Raw genomic sequence first — 12073 nt, 5'->3', positions numbered from 1 at the left:
AGAATTACTGCCATTATCTTGTAATAACCTATAATGGAGTATAATCTGCAAAAATAATTACTATGCTATACACATGAAACTGCATATTATAAATCAACTATACTTCAATAAATAAATAATATAAAGATATCCTATAAAACAAGTCACCAGAGAAGTCTGATTAATTTTGCTAGAAGCTAAAAATCCATAGAAGTTTAGAGGAAAAAATAAATTATTGAAAGACACTCCTATACAATGAAAAATGTTAATATAAATCTAAGTTATACCAAAAACTGAATCATCAATTCATGGCAAACTATTCCTTCTAATAGAAATGAATCTGCATTACCTATATTTAGCAAGATAACATCATAGAGAAATATACAGCTATTTCCAGTGCTAATTTACATAATGGAAAGTGGAAAAGTTTACTGTTTCCAAATCCCAAGCCAAAGCATATAATTATCTTTGCCAAACATTCAGCAATCTACAGACTCTGAGTGCATAAGATATCCATAGCCAGTATTACATCTGTTTTATGGACAAGCATGTAAATGGGAAGGAGGAACTCAGATTTAGCCTATAATCCTTTAAAAATGTGATTTAGACTTTACATAGAAAACGGCTATTCATTTATTCAGTAACTTTTTGAAAAGTAAATTATTAAATTATAATATCGGAAGATGTCTACTAGTCAAAGACACAAGGTTAATATCTACTAAAGCAGTTGAGTGGAAATACCTGACCGTTAGAAAAGTTTCTTCATTCTACTATTTATGTGCCTGAAAGAGTCGTGTTTTATTTATCAAAATAAATAAAATTACTTGTAAATCTAAAAACCATAAGAAATTGCACATTTATAACAATGTTCTCCATTTCTGTTTTTTAATTCAGGTTTTAAAAGAGTGTCTCTGTACTGTTAAGAGGGGGACATATGCAGGCTCCAGAAACCGTCAGTTGTTTTGGCGGTGGGAGCCAGGGGAACTCCCAGAATTGCAAACTCTTTTCCTGTTCTACATCTGAATCCAAGGACAATCTTTAGAAACAATTCTTGCTTCACCAAATATGAAGCTTGCTTTTGGAGATGGCTCAGGGGAAAGGATTAAGAGCTTAGGTGTACACAAGTCTTGAAGCATAGTATAAGCATATGACTGGGAAACTTTTGGACCCTAGGTATAGAATACATATGTGTCCTTGGAGTTTACAAAGAAACTTTAATTTCAATCAAAGCAAACAGCAGAAAATACAAAAAAGGGCATACATCAGTAAAAATCAAGCTAAGATATAAACGCTTGGAAATCTCTCCATTTTCCTTTTGAATGTGTCACTGCACTGAGTATTACCTTTTGGCCAGACTGAGAAGAGTGATTATCATCTAGTCTAACTTAGAGTGAAAGGCGTTTCAGAGAACTCCAAAAACCAAATTATAAACATGAGGTTAAAACAAAATATAAAAGTATTCCAGGCCTTTGGTAGGGTCTTAGCAAATTACATCAAAGTTGCCTTGTTTAAATAGAAAGTTCCTTTGTGTTATGATATGTAGAAGAATACTGAGTTAGTAAAAGGAAACGTAATAGAGCTTTATAGAAGAGTTCATTTAAAGTTCGAATAAGAAAAGAACAGACGTTTGTTTCTGGTTATAAAGATGACAGAAAAAATTGTACTTATTACTCTTTTATGTAAACAGATGCAACTCAATAAATATTGAAATTTTTCAAAGAAATAATTTGGTTTTACTTTATTTAGAATTTGAATATAAATGATACAATATGATTTCCTTTAAAAAATGGCAAGGGGCAAATTTTGAAGTTGGTTCCCCAAAAAATTCACCATTGATTTTCCTCCATCTCATGTTTAGTGATACTAAACAAATTCATGTAACTGTTATTTACTATTCTAACAGAATAATTTCATTTGATGTGACTGATCATTAGCATAAAGGGTCCTGTTGGCCTAAAAAATACAGTTAAGCTAATTTTATATTTAATCAGAAGTTACGGCAAGTGTATTCAAAAAAGACAGGCAATCAATAGCTTGTGTATTCTGGTTATATGATGAATTTAAATTAAGCAAAGACTAACTTTGACTATATTCAGAGACTCAACATTTTCCTCCTACATTGTGTAGCAAAGATGACAATTAGCCTCTTAATACAAAGCTCTGAGTGAAGGCCATAGGAAAGAGAGAATCAAAACTGTGAGTATGTCACAGAACTAACAACTTTCAAGTAAATCCAAGTTGCAAAGAATATATGAACTGAAAGCAAAAGCCTACAGAAAGCAATACAAATGATTGTTTAACTACAAGACTAGCCAAGTTGTGCTATCGTTTGACACTGAAGACCAAAACAATTCACCAACCCCTTTAATACCACTGAAAATATCTCTTAGGGCCACTTAAGTTGCAGAAGGAATCATCTCAAAAGCACACACTGATCAACTGATAAATAAGAGAATCCACTTACAGCACATAGATGGAATCATTTACTCCTCCATGACTGCTATCAAACAATCCAAAGTACACTCTTCAAATTGAAGCAATGTCAAAAAAATACATAAAGAACTGTCCCTGAGCATCTTCAGAACTAAAATGTGTCATCTCTTTGGTTTAAGTATGAGCTGATTTGAAAGCAGTGAGATGAACCTGCAGTTTCCAAATATCCAGAATTAATGGAATATCTACATAAATCTGTAAAATATAAAAAAATAATTTGCAAACCCATAGGCTTACTCTATGCCAGGCAGTGGTCTAAAAGCTTATATATATTAACTCATACCCTCCCACAAACCATATAATATCACACTATTATAAATTCACTTTACAAATAAAGCTGAAGTAATTACTTGCTCTAGATCTCTAGATCTCATGGCTAGGCAGAGCCAGATGCATCTGAGTGCACACGATGCCTTAAAACCACTACATGAGCAATTCTCAAACTATGGTTCACAGACCCTGAAAAACTATAAAACCATTTCAAGAGTCTGTGACCTCAAAACTATTTTAGTAATACTATTAAGATGTGATTTTCCCTTTCCAATGTGTCGACATCTGTTGTACTGATGGTACAAAAGTGACCGTAGGTAACACTGCTGGAGCCATGACATGAATCAAGGCAGTGGCAGCACTATGGTATAGGTCACTGTAATACTTGTCACTGCCAGGAATTCACAGTGAAGAAAACATTTTTTAAACCAGTTTCACTTATGAATACCCTTGATGAAACAGTAAAAATTATTAATTTTATGAAACTTCAACCCTTGAGCACAATATTTTATGGATGAAACTGAAGTATTGCATGAAGCACTTTTACTGCATACAGAAATGCAGCTGTTCTGAGGAAAAGCATGCAATTATTTGAATTGTGAGGTAAAACAGTTTTGTTTTTTCAAATAATACACCACTTTCATTTAAATGAACAACAGACAGACTGGTTATTCTGATCTGGGAACAAAGTGATCCTTTTACTTCAAGGAAAAGGACTGAAAATGGTAAATTTGTTGACAATGATAAAATTTGAGTTTTCAAGGAAAAGAAATTGAATTTTAGAAAACTCAGAACCACACTATCACTACACTGGGAGACTCTGGAGATCAGTGATGATATTAATGAATGTGATTTTTAAAAAAATTGCATGGTGAACTGTATAAACATGGGTAGATTTGCATTAACTAACTGGATCAACACTTTCCAAATGACCAATGCATAATATTAAAAAAATCATGCATGGTAAAAGATCCATTCAAGGTGCAAGTTAAACCAATGGGTTTTAAAATATAGTAGATTATGAAGGATTTATTGGTTTCACATTAACCTATAAAAAATTAATACTTGTTGAGTTTGAAATATTATCAAAGAAGAATAATCATAATTAACTGAAAGGGCTATTAAATACTCATCTCTACTCAAAGCATATATCTGTGTAAGAACATATTTTCCTTCCATAATTTAACCAAAACAACACAGTACACACAACAGACTCAGTGAAGAAGTAGATATGGGAATCCAGCTGCCCTCTATTGAGCCAGTCATTAAATAGATTTGTAAAAATGTAAAACAATTCTACTTTTCTAACTAAATTTTTTTGTTTTATTTAGGGAAATAGGCTTTTTTTCCTAACATGTGTTATTTATGTTAAAATAAAATGAAGTTGTCTACTGCTATTTTAAATTTATATTAATAAATATTAAGCTCCTTGGGGTCCTCAGTAAATATTTAAGAATATAAAGTATTCTGAGACTAGAAGCTGAGAACTGCTACACAAAGCTATACTGTCACTCTTCTATATGTGTGAGTTTGTGTGTATCCATGTACACGTTAGGGGACAGAGGGAAAACAATAGCCCTTGGCTGCTCCTATATTCGGAGAAGGCAATGGCACCCCACTCCAGTACTCTTGCCTGGAAAATCCCATGGATGGAGGAGCCTGGTAGGCCACAGTCCATGGGGTCGCTAAGAGTCGGACACGACTGAGCAACTTCACTTTCACTTTTCCCTTTCATGCACTGGAGAAGGAAATGGCAACCCACTCCAGTATTCTTGCCTGGAGAATCCCAGGGACGGCGGAGCCTGGTGGGCTGCCGTCTATGGGGTCACACAGAGTCGGACATGACTAAAGCGACTTAGCAGCAGCAGCAGCAGCTCCTATATTTACTTCCCAACTTCTAAAGCTTTGTTTTGTTTGTGAAGGATGATTCTTTACTTCCCTGTGGGGAAGAGCACGTACTGACGACAAATATGAAAATGATCTTAGCAATTGTAACTCTATAACTCAAGAAATTGCTATTCAGCATTAAAATAAAAGTAGTGTTCTAAGCAGAAAGTAGTAATAGTAATTAAGAAAGCTATGAGGGTCAAATGGCCAGCAAAACTATACAAGTGCTCCTGAATATATGAAAAAACACAAAATTAAATGTGTGATTCACAAACAGACCGTATTTATAAAGTAAGGCAAATACTTACACAAGCATAACATAATGCAATATACTGTATGTTCAAATCCTATCCATCTCTGAAGATCTAGCTGAGATAAAAACTTCTTAAAATATGCCCTAAAGACATCAGATGCTAAACAGATTTTAACAAAAAATAGGTGAATAAACTGATTAAAATGATTCTCCTTCCACAGACCTACCATTGAAATTATTGTCAGGATATATTTAGCAATTGTGGATATGCATCTTACATGCAGTTCTAAAGGCATTTCATAGATTTTACACATACACACTAATGCATATATATGCAAAGTTACATATTTATCTCTTAGCATCTTTGTTTCCCTAGTGGCATCCCAACAGATTCCAAATTAAATTTCCCAAATTAAGAAAAACCAATGACAAGTTACAGCCTGTTTCTATAGGAAAATTTTCTTCAATTCTAAATAAAGAAACAAACAAAATTGCAAATATGATCCATTTACGAATCAGTGAGCACCCTGACACTGAGCCAATAATTCTACAACTGGAAAATGACTGAATTTTCTGGACCCAACAAATAATCTAACAAAAAAAGAATGAAACATAAAAAGTACAGGTAAGGCAAGTTTTTAGAAAACCCAAGTCAAGAAGATAATTTTATTAGTCACATTAACAGCTTAATTATTCTTTTGTAATCAAATTTATCTTAAACATCAGAATACTGAAAATCACACTTTCATTTCACACCATCACTGGGATTATCACTTGCCTGATTCATAGATTCAATATTCACTCATTCTTTCACAATGGCTGAATAATTTATTATATACCAGATGCCACTGGTAGAAGTTGTGACTAGTTCCTTAGGTGGTTTCCTGGCCTTTTGCTTGTGTGTACTATTTAGCAAGTGGAGGAAAAATAATGTGAATTTAACAGCTGCTTCCAGAATTTAACATGTTGCAGTAGACTGGTGAATGGTTTGGAAGCTTTCAGAGGGAAGTACACGACAAAGTATGCCAAAATGACACTCAGACTCACTGAAACTGCTTAGGTTGTCTGTAACAAATGATCTTGATCTAGTCACTTAACGTCTCAAAGTTTTACCTGCCAAATGAGGAAGCAGAACTGTAGCTCAGCTGGTAAAGAATCCACCTGCAATGCAGGAGACTCTGGTTCAATTCCTGGGTCAGGAAGAACCGCTGGAGAAGGGATAGGTTACCTACTCCAGTGTTCTTGGGCTTCCCTGGTGGCTCAGCTGGTAAAGAATCTGCCTGTAATGCAGGAGGCCTAGGTTCGATCCCTGGGTTGGGAAGATCCCCTGGAGAAGGGAACAGCTGCCCACTCCAATATTCTGGCCTGGAGAATTCCATGGGGTCTCAAAGAGTTGGACACGACTGAGTGACTTTCACTTTCGTGGATCCTCCAGTTTTAAACTTACATAATTCTATTTAGGTGCTGTGAACATTTGGCTTACAACTATTGAGATAGGAGATTATATGCTTCTTAGTAGGAAAATGAAATTAGTATAAATGACTCATCCTAGCTATTTAAACATGTACTATACATTATTTGTGTTTTCTTAAATTAAGAAACTAAACAGTAAAATGAACAGTATTCAGAAAGAATCACTCGAAAGATTCTGAAAATATATTAGAGAATATCATTCTAAGTACAAAGTTTCTTGAAAACAGAAAAATAAACTATTGTAACTGATGTAGTTTTAATAACTATGATTTACTGACTGCTTACTAATCCATCTCATCATATAACAATCTGGTAAAAAGGTATTTTAATTCCTATTTGAAAATGAAGAAACTGAGGCTCAGATTAAGTAATTCATCCAAAGACACTAAATTAAATAATGGCACCACTGATATTCTAACCTGGGTCTGTCTGACTATAAAGCAGTACTCTTCCCAGTATAACAACATCATGCATTTCAATTCCCACAAATGAGTATCTTTTTTATAGTCAAGTTTTAATTGCTAATAGTAATTGGAAAAGGAGCAACATGGAAAAATAAATCCCACACACACATGGTATAACACTTTATGACATGGAATAAATTCCAGTAAAATGAGTTCTGGGGCTGGGTGAGATTTTAGATCAGATGGCTTCTTAGGCCATTTTCCAAGTCTCAAATCTAAGCAGTCTTCTTCATTCACTGAGGCTTAAATAGGTTATCGAGTGCATTTTCCCACTCATACATAAATACATAATTTATATATATCAATCATAGATTAATCACAAATAATAAGTATGTAATTTCAAGAAGTAATACTGGGGATCTTCTAAGGACAGGATCCAAAGACTTGATCTTTTAAAACTTTCTATTTTCTTTCACTGAGTTGGTTTAAAAGAAAAACATTGAAAACTCAAAAGACCATTTTAACCCGGGCTGATAATGCTTTCTTAAAGATAGGAAAAACTTGCTCCAAAGAAAAATATACTGATATGATTTTTCATTTCCATGTATTTTTCCTGTTCCTAGGGTGCAGCAACAAAATTACCACACACACACAACACACACACTGTTCTGAAGAAAACTAAGTAGGACAAATCCAAGAAAATTTACCAACTAAAAATTTATTCTTTGATAATCAAGAAGAAGCTGAGAAAGATTTCTAAGTATTATATAAGATTAAATTGGAAGCAAAGACATGAAACTAACAGTTGTCTTATATTATGAACTACTACAAATAATCAAGTAGTAAGATCTGCAGTTAAAATAACTATTAACTTATTAACTGAAATAACTAATGGAGTAGAAAGTCAGAACTTATTACTCCGTCTTTTAGTTTTTCAGAAATAGGATAATTTCCAAAAATCTGATCGGTCAATGAAATTTATAAGCTACCAGGCATAATTTAAACATTAAAATGCATCTAAGGTCCCATCAAAAATATTGGGGTCATTTACAGAACATTCCAAACAACCACAGCAGGATACATATTCAAGTTCACATGGAACATGCAGCAAGAAAAGCCAAACACTGGACCAAAAACCAAGCCTCAATAAATGTAAAGGAACTGAAATCTTACAGAATATGTCCTCTGACCACAATGAAATCAATTTAGACATCAGTAACAGAAAAATATCTGGAAAATTCCCAGATATTTGGACAATAAACAGCATACTTCTAAATGACCCATAGGTCAAAAAAGAAACCACAAGGGAAATTAGGAAGTATTATGAACTGAATGGTGACTTCCCTGGTGGCTCAGAGGTTAAAGCGTCTGCCTCCAATGCGGGAGACCTGGGTTCGATCCCTGGGTTGGGAAGATCCCCTGGAGAAGGAAATGGCAAACCACTCCAGTATTCTTGCCTGGAGAATCCCATGGACGGAGGAGCCTGGTAGGTTACAGTCCACGGGGTCGCAAAGAGTCGGACACGACTGAGCGACTTCCCTTTCCCTATGAACTGAATGAAATTGAAAGCACAATTGTATCAGTCCAGGTTTAACCAGTTTTCCCTGGTGGCTCAGACGGTAAAGAATCTGCCTGTGATGCGGGAGACCTGGATTCGATCCCTGGATCGGAAAGATCCCCTGGAGGAGGGAATGGCAACCCACTCCAGTATTCTTGCCTGGAGAATCCCATGGACCGAGGAGCCTGGCAGGCTATAGCCCGTGGGGTCGCAAAGAGTCAGACACAACTGAGCAACTAAATTACTAGGTTTTACCAGAGAAACAGAACCAGTAGAATTTCTTCTTCAGGGAAGCCTCAGCTCTGCTCCTCAGTTTTTCGATTGATTGAATTAAGATTCCCAGATTATCTTGGATAATCTGCCTTAAATCACTGATTACCGATTTTAATGGTATCTACAGAATACCTTCACAGCAACACCAATATCAGTATTTGAATAAACAACCACGGTCTATAGCCTACCCAAGTTAATAGCTGATCAACTGACAATCATAACAATATGTTAAAATCGGTGAGATGCAGAGAAAGCCATGCTTAGAGGGAACATTAGAGCTTTAAGTATTTATAATAGAAAAGAAATTCTAAAATCAAGTATCTCAGCTTCCAGAATAAAGAAGCTAAAAAAAACAAGACAATAACAACAACAAAGAACAGACAAGAAGAAAAAGAAGAATGAGCAGATTAAATAGAAAGTAAGTAAAAGAAGGAAAGCAGAAAGCTACTTGATTTCAAAACTATTTTATATTATAAATCATGTAAATAGGTATCTCAAAGTATTTTAATCACATAGGAAATGTGACAATTTGAAAAATTCTCAGTTTCAACTTCTCCTTGCTTACCATGCTCCAGATACAACTTTCACAGAAGTTGAAATCTGGATGCATCTTGAAGGTAGAATGAAATTCAAGCCCTTCATTTTCAAGAAAAGACACCTAAGATCAAACAGCTAGCAAACAGTTGAGGAAGGACTAGCACCTGATTTCCAAAACTGCTTCCCAGAGTTCTTCCCATTGCAATTTACAATCTCCCAGTTGCTTTACATGTCGCTAAAAATCTGCCACATCTAGGCTACTGTGCTACAGTAACCATCAGGAAAACTACCAGCATTTCTATCTGCTCATTTTCTTTTACTTCTTAAATTTATCCACAGGCCAGCACATAAAACACCCATATGCATATTCTCTCTGGAAAACCCCCTGCAAAATAAACATCTTTTTTCAGCTGAGAGATTAGAAAAAGGCACCTATTTCCTGGAGTCCATGTGGCCCCTCACCAGTGCACAAGGCTTGAGTGGAGCTCCAGTCAGATTCCAGCCCATGTTCACACTCTCTGGCTAAGTCCTCTTTTCCAGGTTACAACGGGCAAAACTGTTTTTAGTAGTCCTACTTAATCATTTGCTATACTGTTAAATGCACAAAATCAAGTAATGTCGCTCCATAAAAATACTCCCTTCATAAATGAGTTGAATGCATATAAAACAAAATTAAAAAAAGGAAAAAACTACATCTTAAAACTCTTAAGCTGTATGTTAAAACTCTTGACATACAGAAGTCCTAACATTATAAATATTCAAGGAGAATCTCAATGGTAAGAGTTAGACAGAAAAAGTTTATTACCAATATTTCATTTTAAAAAGTGACATTTTATGTTTGTTTTATTTAGTTAGATTTGAAGTGTTTCTGTAAGTGCTATATTAAAAATCACATGGAAGGAAAAAATAAAGCAACATGTTTTCCTAAGCAATAAATGTCATCATTGCAAGGACATTTATCTTTCTAAAATAAAACAGTTGCATATACTAGCTAAAGTTAGAATTTTATCTTCTAAATTTGCTTCCTTAAGTGAACAAGTCCACAATCACATTTGTAGACACATGCTATTTTTGTTTTATGAAGTTGTCATTAAGTTTTTATTATAAACAGGATGTTCTCAAAAATAATACTTCCATTTTTATAAACATTCAAAATGAAACAAATGAAATAAAAATAGTAATTAACAATTTCAGTAAAACACATTATCTTAGAAGAAGATTTCTTTTGCTAGCAAAATTACTCCTACAATCCACTTACTGCAGTTTAGGTTCTGACTATTGGCAATACAAATGGCCTTAAAACACACCTTCAGGAAAACGAATTAACTTCATCTGACTTAACAATATTTTACTCGAGATTTTCTATGTATTCAGAGTACTCTGTCTATACCATTTGGTGCTCTCCAATGTATTACTTTCTTAAGTAATTTCACGTGCTCGTGGTTTACAGAGCACGAATTAGGCAATAACTGCATGTGATGCAGACAGAGTACATGCTCGGTAGTCAACAGAGGGATGCAGGAGGTTAGACAACCAGGATGTTTATGAAGAACAGCAGTGACTAATTTTCTTTCTAGGCAGTTTTGGCTTGTCTCTCCACCTTGTCCCCATGGATTAGTCTTGGCTTGTCTCTCTACCTTGGCCCCATGGATCTCTTCTACCCTGTTGGTGTCATACCCCTTAAACACACACATCCCCTAAAATACTACTCTTGCTGCCATCTATGCTTAATAATTATTGTCAATTACCTGACAAATTAATTTTTCACTTTATTTTAAAATATGCCATGGTTGGAAGGAGTACCAGAAGGTGAGCTGTCATATGCTCGTTAAAGAGAGGGTTGGATTGCGAGGTAGCAAAGGCACTTTAAACTCTATAGTCATGAGCCATCAATAGCATCATGTTTTAAAAGTAGTCTCACATGCAATATTTCATCTGATCTGACCACAATCCTACTGAGACAGGGAGGGCAGGTACTAATCACATTTTACAGGTGAAGAACCGATTCAGAAAAGTTGACTTGTTCTGATCTCACTTAGAGTAAACAAAGCAATTCACCTTTGTTTAAATTGTCATTAAATTTGAGTAACTTTCATTATGGGTTCTCTGGTGGCGTGGAGTGAAGTGAAATGAAAGTCGCTCATCGTGTCAGACTCTTCACAACCCCATGGATTATATGGTCCATGGGATTCTTAGGCCAGAATACTGGAGTGGGTAGCCTTTCCCTTCTCCAGGGGATCTTCCCAAACCAGGGACCAAATCAAGGTCTCCCGCATTGCAGGTGGATTCTTTACCAACTGAGCCACAAGGGAAGCCCTCTGCTGGCTTAATGGTAAAGAATATACCAGCAGGAGATGCAGGTTCGATCCTGGGTTGGGAAGATCCCCTGGAGGAAACGGTAACCTACTCCAGTATTCTTGCTTGGGGAATCCCATGGACTGAGGAGCTTGGTGGGCTACAGTCATTCGGCTAGCAAAAGAGTCGGACATGACTTAGTGACTAAACAACCAGAACTTTCATTATACAAACAAAATTTTTAGCACAGTGCCAGAAATAAAACTTGTTTTTATCTTGCCATTAGGTAGATTCATATCTCTCCTTAAACTACTACCTCATTTACTATAGGCATTCATTTTCCAATTATAAAAAGTAAAATAAACATGACTACCAGCTATAGTAGTCTCACCAAACTCTCCTTTCCAAAAATGCAGAAGTCCAAAATTTATCTAACCTTGAATCTTTCAAACTGATATACTTTGGTTGAAAAAAAGAAGTTGATATATGCTTATCTGTACATTTGAATTAATACAAATGTCAAGCAAAAATGAGTTATATTTCCAGTTTACTGTCCTGGAAGGTACCTCATTTATCCCAAACTATCTTTGCAGCTTTATTTCCAACTATATCCTCTCCTCTAGTCACAACAGATCGTCCCTCAAATACCCT

At 35.2% G+C, this 12073-nt stretch overlaps 1 protein-coding gene, 1 long non-coding RNA gene and 1 other non-coding gene across 4 annotated transcripts in view; 1 reads left to right on the top strand and 2 right to left on the bottom strand.

The window, feature by feature from the left end:
• CWC27 (CWC27 spliceosome associated cyclophilin) overlaps positions 1-12073 on the bottom strand; it is a 256601-nt gene that overhangs the window by 170413 nt on the left and 74115 nt on the right. The window lies entirely within an intron of this gene.
• TRNAY-GUA (transfer RNA tyrosine (anticodon GUA)) lies at positions 6132-6203 on the top strand. The gene has a single exon. It is a non-coding gene; the product is annotated as a tRNA-Tyr (tRNA).
• On the bottom strand, positions 7690-11636 carry LOC145516760 (uncharacterized). The gene is made up of 2 exons (XR_014061744.1): positions 11535-11636; positions 7690-11355 (listed from the first exon to the last, which is right to left on the bottom strand). It is a non-coding gene; the product is annotated as an uncharacterized LOC145516760 (long non-coding RNA).

Source organism: Giraffa tippelskirchi, chromosome 8 (genome assembly GCF_054371585.1).
Source record: "Giraffa tippelskirchi isolate mGirTip1 chromosome 8, T2T-mGirTip1v1.2.pri, whole genome shotgun sequence".
NCBI lineage: Eukaryota > Metazoa > Chordata > Mammalia > Artiodactyla > Giraffidae > Giraffa > Giraffa tippelskirchi.
Note: the sequence above shows the minus strand (reverse complement) of the source record. Positions and strands in the feature narration are given on the sequence as shown.